We start from the raw sequence: 8,727 nt of genomic DNA on the forward strand, positions 1-8,727 counted from the left end.
GGGGGAGAGAGAGAGAGAGAGAAGCAGAGGGGAGAGAGGGACAGAGTCAGATGGGAGAGAGAGAGAGAGGCTGGGGGAAAGAGAGGCTGGGGGGGTGAGAGAGAGAGAGAGACTGGGGGGGTGAGAGAGAGAGACTGGGGGAGAGCGAGAGAGAGAGAGACTGGGGGGGAGAGAGAGAGACTGGGGGGAGAGAGAGAGAGGCTGGGGGAAAGAGAGAGAGAGAGAGAGAGAGACTGGGGGAGAGAGAGAGAGAGAAGCAGAGGGGAGAGAGAGAGAGAGAGGCGGGGGGGGAGAGAGAGAGAGAGAGAGAGCAAGAGGCTGGGGAGGAGAGAGAGAGTGAGGCTGGAGGGAGAGAGAGAGAGGGGCTGGGGGGGGAGAGAGAGAGAAGGGGGGAGCGAGAGAGAGGGTGGGGGGGAGCAAGAGAGAGAGAGAGGGTGGGGGGTAGAGAGAGAGAGAGGGTGGGGCAGAGAGAGAGAGAGAGAGAGAGAGAGAGGCTGGGGGGAGCGAGAGGGAGAGAGAGACTGGGGGAGAGTGAGAGAGAGAAGCAGAGGGGAGAGAGTGACAGAGGCAGAGGGAAGAGAGAGAGAGAGAGGGTGGGGGGGAGCGAGAGAGCGAGAGGGTGGGGGAGAGAGAGAGAGAGAGAGAGAGGCTGGGGGGAGGAGAGAGAGAGAGAGGCTGGGGGAGAGAGGGACAGAGGCAGAGGGGAGAGAGAGAGAGAGAGATGGTGGGGGGAGCAAGAGAGAGGGTGGGGGAGAGAGAGAGGAGAGAGGCTGGGGGAGAGAGAGAGGAGAGAGAGAGGGTGGGGGAGAGAGAGAGAGAGAGAGTGGGGGAGAGAGAGAGAGAGAGAGAGAGAGGCTGGGGGGAGGAGAGAGAGAGAGGCTGGGGGAGAGAGGGACAGAGGCAGAGGGGAGAGAGAGAGAGAGAGAGATGGTGGGGGGAGCAAGAGAGATGGTGGGGGAGAGAGAGAGGAGAGAGGCTGGGGGAGAGAGGAGAGAGAGAGGGTGGGGGAGAGAGAGAGAGAGAGAGAGGCGGGGAGATGAGAGAGAGAGAGAGAGAGGGTGGGGGAGAGAGAGAGCGAGAGGGTGGGGGAGAGAGAGAGAGAGAGAGAGAGAGAGGCTGGGGGGAGGAGAGAGAGAGAGGCTGGGGGAGAGAGGGACAGAGGCAGAGGGGAGAGAGAGAGAGAGAGATGGTGGGGGGAGCAAGAGAGAGGGTGGGGGAGAGAGAGAGGAGAGAGGCTGGGGGAGAGAGAGAAGAGAGAGAGAGGGTGGGGGAGGGAGAGAGAGAGAGAGAGGCGGGGAGAGAGAGAGAGAGAGAGGGTGAGGGAGAGAGAGAGAGAGAGAGGGGGGGGGGAGCGAGAGAGAGGGTGGGGGGAGCGAGAGAGAGAGAGAGGGTGGGGGGTAGAGAGAGAGAGGTTGGGGCAGAGAGAGAAAGAGAGAGGCTGGGGGAGCGAGAGAGACTGGGGGAGAGTGAGAGAGAGAAGCAGAGGGGAGAGAGGGACAGAGACAGAGGGGAGAGAGAGAGAGAGAGGGTGGGGGGGAGCGAGAGACCGAGAGGGTGGGGGAGAGAGAGAGAGAGAGAGAGAGAGGCTGGGGGAAGCGAGAGAGAGAGAGGCTGGGGGAGAGAGGAACAGAGGCAGAGGGGAGAGAGAGAGAGAGATGGTGGGGGGAGCAAGAGAGAGGCTAGGGGAGAGAGAGAGGAGAGAGAGAGGGTGGGGGAGAGAGAGAGAGGGGGGAGCGAGAGAGAGGGTGAGGGGGAGCGAGAGAGAGGGTGGGGGGTAGAGAGAGAGAGAGAGGGTGGGGCAGAGAGAGAAAGAGAGAGGCTGGGGGAGAGAGACTGGGGGAGAGTGAGAGAGAGAAGCAGAGAGGAGAGAGGGACAGAGGCAGAGGGAGAGAGAGAGAGAGAGAGAGGGTGGGGGGGAGCAAGAGAGCGAGAGGGTGGGGGAGAGAGAGAGAGAGAGAGAGAGAGGCTGGGGGAGCGAGAGAGAGAGAGGCTGGGGGAGAGAGGGACAGAGGCAGAGGGGAGCGAGAGAGAGAGAGAGAGAGAGATGGTGGGGGGAGCGAGAGAGAGGGTGGGGGAGAGATAGAGAGAGAGAGAGAGGCTTGGGGGTAGAGAGAGAGAGAGAGGATGGGGGGAGCGAGAGAGAGAGAGAGGGTGGGGAAGGGAGAGAGAGAGAGAGGCTGGGGGAGAGAGAGAGAAGCAGAGTGGAGAGAGAGAGAGGCTGGGGGGAGCGAGAGAGAGAGAGGGTGGGGAAGAGAGAGAGAGAGAGAGGGTGGGGGGGGAGCGAGAGAGAGAGAGAGAGAGAGAGGCTGGTGGGTGCGAGAGAGTGAGAGGGTGGGGGGAGAGACAGGGGGGTAGATAGAGAGAGACAGGGGGGTAGATAGAGAGAGGCTGGGGGAGGGAGAGAGAGAGGCTGGGGGAGGGAGAGAGAGGGGGGGTAGATCGAGAGAGGCTGAGGGAGGGAGAGAGAGGCTGGGGGAGGGAGAGGGGGGTAGATAGAGAGAGGCTGGGGGAGGGAGAGCGAAACATAGAAACACAGAAACTAGGAGCAGTAGTAGGCCATTCGGCCACTCGAGGCTGCACCATTCAATATGATCATGGCTGATCCTCTATCTCAACACCAGATTCCCGCTTTCTCCCCATACCCCTTGATGCCTTTTGTGTCTAGAAATCTATCTATCTTCCTCTTAAATATATTCAGTGACTTGGCCTCCACAGCCTTCTGTGGTAGAGAATTCCACAGGTTCACCACCCTCTGAGTGAAAACATTTCTCCTCATCTCAGTCCCAAATTTCCTACCCCTTATCCTGAGATTGTGACCCCTTGTTCTGGACTTCCCAGCCCCGGGGAAACATCCTCCCCGCATCCAGTCTGTCCAACCCAGTCAGAATTTTATACGTTTCAATGAGATCCCCTCTCATTCTTCTAAACTCCAGTGAATACAGGCCCAGTCGACCCAATCTCTCTCATACGACAATCCTGCCATCCCAGGAATCAGTCTGGTGAACCTTCGCTGCACTCCCTCTGTGGCAAGTATATCCTTTCTTAGGTAAGGAGACAAAAACTGCACACAGTACTCCAGGTGTGGTCTCACCAAGGCCCTGTATAACTGGAGTAAGACATAGTTTTGTGTCGTCAGCAAACTTGGAAATATTACATTTGGTTCCCTCATCCAAATCATTTATATATATTGTGAATAGCTGGGGCCCAAGCACTGATCCCTGTGGTACCCCACTAGTCACTGCCCGCCACCCCGAAAAAGGCCCGTTTATTCCTACTCTCTGTTTCCTGTCAGTTAACCAATTTTCAATCCATGCCAATACATTACCCCCATCCGATGTGCTTTAATTTTGCACACTAACCTCTTATGTGGTTATGAGAGAGACTGGGGTGGGAGTGGGGGGGTGTAGAGAGCGAGAGAGAGCGAGGCTGGGGAGAGAGAGAGGGGTTGGGGGGGGGGGAGAAAGTGAGAGAGAGGCTGGGGAGAGAGAGAGAGGGGCTGGGGGGGAGAGAGAGAGAGAGAGGCTGGGGAGAGAGAGAGGGGCTGGAGGGGGGAGGGAGAGAGAGAAAGAGGCTGAGGAGAGAGAGAGGGGCTGGGGGGGAGAGAGAGAGAGAGAGAGGCTGGGGAGAGATAGAGAGGGGATGGGGAGAGAGAGAGAGGCTGGGGGGGAGGAGAGAGAGAGGGGGGCTGGGGGGGAGAGAGAGAGAGAGGCTGAGGCGAGAGAGAGGGGCTGGGGGGGAGAGAGAGAGAGAGAGGCTGGGGAGCGAGAGAGGGGCTGGGGAGAGAGAGAGAGGCTGGGGGGGGGGAGAGAGAGAGAGAGTGGCTGGAGAGAGAGAGAGAGGGGCTGGGGAGAGAGAGAGAGAGGTTGGGGAGAGAGAGAGGGGCTGGGGGGGGGGGAGAGAGAGAGAGAGAGGCTGGGGAGAGAGAGAGGGGCTAGGGAGAGAGAGAAAGAGGTTGGGGAGAGAGAGGGGGGCTGGGGGGGAGAGAGAGAGAGGTTGAGGAGAGAGCGAGGGGCTGGGGAGAGAGAGAGAGAGGCTGGGGAGAGAGAGGGGGGCTGGGGGGGAGAGAGAGAGAGAGGCTGGGGGAGAGAGAGAGAGAGAGGGGCTGGGGGGAGAGAGAGAGAGAGAGAGGGGCTGGGGAGAGAGAGAGGGGCTGGGGAGAGAGAGAGAGGTTGGGGAGAGAGAGAGGGGCTGGGGGAGAGAGGGGTCTGGGGAGAGAGAGAGGGGCTGGGGAGAGAGAGAGAGGCTGGGGGAGAGAGAGGGGGCTGGGGGGAGAGAGACACACGGGTGGGGGGTGGATCGGAGGGGAGGGAGGGAACTCAGGGAAGACAAATCACGTTCTTCCAACCCCCTACAAGGGACATTGTTGTAGTGGATGATATCTAGAAGTCACTACACTGTCACTATTCACTTCATACCCAATAAACCTGTGAACAATCCGCACACAATGCCCTGTCTATGGTGGGGGGTGGGGGAGGGGGGGTGTGGGGGGGGGTTCCGGGGGGTGGGGGGGGTGTGGTGCGGGGGGAGGGCGGGGCGGTGGGGGTGGGTGGTGTGCGGGGGGGGTGCAGGGGAATGCGGGGGGGGGATGCACTTGCGCTGGGGTAAGGCACTTTGGGCTCAGCGCTGCACTGGAGTGCCCCTGGATTTTTGAGCTCATGTCTCTGGAGTGGGGCTTGTACCCACGACCCTCTGACTCCGCGGTGAGAGTGCTGCCCACTGAGCCAAGCACAGAAGGAGGCACAGGGGACTGCCAGAGATGGCGGGTGGCACCTAAACAATACTATATCGGCTCACTGCTTTGCCAGCCATTGTACCCACAGCACTGGACACAGCTACCTAGCAAAGCCTAAAAAGCAAAGAGGCTGAGGTTTTCTAATGCTATTTATTTGCATCTCGTATACATTGGCAATTTATTGCCAATCATTCAAACATAGAAACATAGAAAATAGGTGCAGGAGCAGGCCATTCGGCCCTTGGAGCCTGCACCACCATTCAATAAGATCACGGCTGATCATTGCCCTCAGTACCCTTTTCCTGCTTTCTCTCCATACTCCTTGATCTCTTTAGCCGTAAGGGCCATATCTAACTCCCTCTTGAATATATCCAAATGAACTGGCATCAACAACTCTCTGCGGCAGGGAATTCCACAGGTTAACAACTCTCTGAGTGAAGAAGTTTCTCCTCATCTCAGTCCTAAATGGCTTACCCCTTATCCTAAGACTGTGTCCCCTGGTTCTGGACTTCCCGCATCTAACCTATCCAGTCCCATCAGAATCTTATATGTTTCTATGAGATCCCCTCTCATCCTTCTAAACTCCAATGTATAAAGGCCCAGTTGATCCAATCTCTCCTCATATGTCAGTCCTGTAATCCCAGGAATCAGTCTGGTGAACCTTCGCTGCACTCCCTCTATAGCAAGAACATCCTTCCTCAGATTAGGAGACCAAAACTGAACACAATATTCCAGGTGACGCCTCACCAAGGCCCTGTACAACTGCAGTAAGACCTCCCTGCTCCTATAGTCAAATCCCCTAGCTATGAAGGCCAACATACCATTTGCCTTCTTCACCGCCTGCTGTACCTGCATGCCAATTTTCAATGACTGATGAACCATAACACTCAGGTCTCGTTGCACCTCCCCTTTTCCTAATCTGCCGCCATTCAGATAATATTCTGTCTTTGCATTTTTGCCCCCAAAGTGGATAACCTCACATTTATCCACATTATACTGCATCTGCATGTATTTGTCACCTAACCTGTCCAAGTCACCATGCAGCCTCCTAGCGTCCCCCTCACAGCTCACACCGCCACTCAGTTTAGTGTCATTTGCAAACTTGGAGATATTACACTCAATTCCTTCATCCAAATCATTGACGTATATTGTAAAGAGCTGGGGTCCCAGCACTGAGCCCTGCGGCACTCTACTAGTCACTGCCTGCCATTCTGAAAAGGACCCGTTAATCCCAACTCTCTGCTTCCTGTCTGCCAACCAATTCCCTATCCACGTCAGTATATTACCCCCAATACCATGTGCTTTGATTTTGAACACCAATCTCTTGTGTGGGACCTTGTCAAAAGCCTTTTGAAAGTCCAAATACACCACATCCACTGGTTCTCTCTTGTCCACTCTACTAGTTACATCCTCAAAAAATTCCAGAAGATTTGTCAAGCATGATTTCCCTTTCATAAATCCATGCTGACCTGGACCAATCCGTCACTGTTTTCCAAATACGCTGCTATTTCATCCTTAATAATTGATTCCAACATTTTCCCTACGACTGATGTCAGGCTAACCGGTCTATAATTCCCCATTTTCTCTCTCCCTCCTTTTTTAAAAAGTGGTGTTACATTAGCTACCCTCCAGTCCATAGGAACTGATCCAGAGTCGATAGACTGTTGGAAAATGATCACCAATGCATCCACTATTTCTCGGGCCACTTCCTTAAGTACTCTGGGATGAAGACTATCAGGCCCCGGGGATTTATCGGCCTTCAATCCTATCCATTTCCCTAACACAATTTCCCACCTAATAAGGATATCCTTCAGTTCCTCCTTCTCACTCGACCTACTGTTCCCTAGTACATTCGGAAGGTTATTTGTGTCTTCCTTCGTCAAGACAGAACCAAAGTATTTGTTCAATTGGTCTGCCATTTCTTTGTTCCCCATTATAAATTCACCTGAATCCGACTGCAAGGGACCTACGTTTGTCTTCACTAATCCTTTTCTCTTCATATACCTATGGAAGCTTTTGCAGTCAGTTTTTATGTTCCCGGCAAGCTTCTTCTCGTACTCTATTTTCCCCCTCTTAATTAAACCCTTTGTACTCCTCTGATGAATTCTAAAATTTCTCCCAGTCCTCAGGTTTGCTGCTTTTTCTGGCCAATTTATATGCCTCTTCCTTGGTTTTAACACTTTCCTTAATTTCCGTTGTTAGCCACGGTTGAGCCACCTTACCCATTTTATTTTTACTCCAGACAGGGACGTACAATTGCTGAAGTTCATCCATGTGATCTTTAAATGTTTGCCATTGCTTATCCACTGTCAACCCTTTAAGTATCATTTGCCAGTCTATTCTAGCCAATTCATGCCTCAAACTATAGTCTATGTAGGCACCTTTAGTAATGACTCCACGAGGCAGGGTATGATACTTAAACTGTGTAGACCTGTAGTGCTTTATTTGCAGCTCCTGAGTGACGACAACAAGCTGTGAGCTCCCTTTTATACTGGGTTACCTGCCGTGTGCAGGCAACCCCTAGGTCTCCAGCAGCAGCACCCTCTGGTGTACCGGTAAGGTGTGTACAGTATAAAGGTACATTCAATGTGGCATAACAGTGTTACAAACATCACACAGTAAACAGGCATGCATACACAACACAAACCATCGAAGTTACCTTTCCTTAAGTTCAGGACCCTAGTTTCTGAATTAACTGTGTCACTCTCCATCTTAATAAAGAATTCTACCATGTTATGGTCACTCTGCAATGGCAGCATGCATACTGCCAACAATGGGTCTCTGATTGGTTTCTTGACCTCATTGGGAAGCAGAAGCCACCTCTGATTACACATTCACCTTCTCAAGAACAGTTTCACAGCAATTTTTATACATAATATATATAAATATATTCTGCGGTGCGTGTCTCACCTCCTGACTCCCCAAAGCCTCTCCACCATCGACAAGGCACATGTCAGGAGTGTGATGGAATACTCTCCACTTGCCTGGATGAGTGCAGCTCCAACAACACTCGAGAAGCTCGACACCATCCAGGACAAAGCAGCCACTTGATTGGCTCCCCATCCACCACCTTCAACACTCACTCCCTCCACCACCGGCGCCCCCTGGCTGCAGTGTGTACCATCTACAAGATGCACTGCAGCAACTCGCCAAGGCTTCTTCAGCAGCACCTCCCAAACCCGCGACCTCTACCACCTAGAAGGACAAGGGCAGCAGGCTCTTGGGAACACCATCACCTCCACGTTCCCCTCCCAGTCACACACCATCCTGATTTGGAAATATATCGGCCGTTCCTTCATCGTCGCTGGGTCACAATCCTGGAACTCCCTCCCTAACAGCACTGTGGGAGCACCTTCACCACACGGACTGCAGCGATTCAAGAAGGCGGCTCACCACCACCTTCTCAAGGGGCAATTAGGGACTGGCAATAAATGCCGGCCTGGCCAGCGACCCCCACATCCCAGGAACTAATAAAAAAATATATAAATATAAATTATATATAAATAAATTATATATATATATAAAATAAATATATAACATATAAATATGTAAATATATAAATGATATATCTATATTATATATATTTGTAATTAAGCTATCAGGTCCTCGTTCCCAAAAACAAAAATGTGATATTTCCTCACCCATCTCCCCAGCTCTGGGGGAGAATTCCCGTTGGGTTCTCCACATCTGCTGCCGTGACTTTGGTGGAATATCGGCAGAGACTCTCAAGAAACGCACGTCTTTATGCCCCTTTCATTGGTGGTTTCCGCTGCTCTCCCGACGGAAAACCGCGGTGGAACTTCCAGACGACTATCGCAATCCTCATATTTGCTATCCACAACATATAGTCGCAGTTTCTTACATTGCTAACATTCACAATTTATCTCGGCACCAAGTCCTGCTCCCCAATCATCCTTGTTTGAAACGGTCGATGTTAAAATTCTCATTCTTGTTTTCAAATCCCTCCTTGGCCTTGCCCCTCCCTATCTCTGTAA

This window comes from Pristiophorus japonicus, chromosome 15 (genome assembly GCF_044704955.1).
Source record: "Pristiophorus japonicus isolate sPriJap1 chromosome 15, sPriJap1.hap1, whole genome shotgun sequence".
NCBI classification, from domain to species: Eukaryota; Metazoa; Chordata; class Chondrichthyes; family Pristiophoridae; genus Pristiophorus; species Pristiophorus japonicus.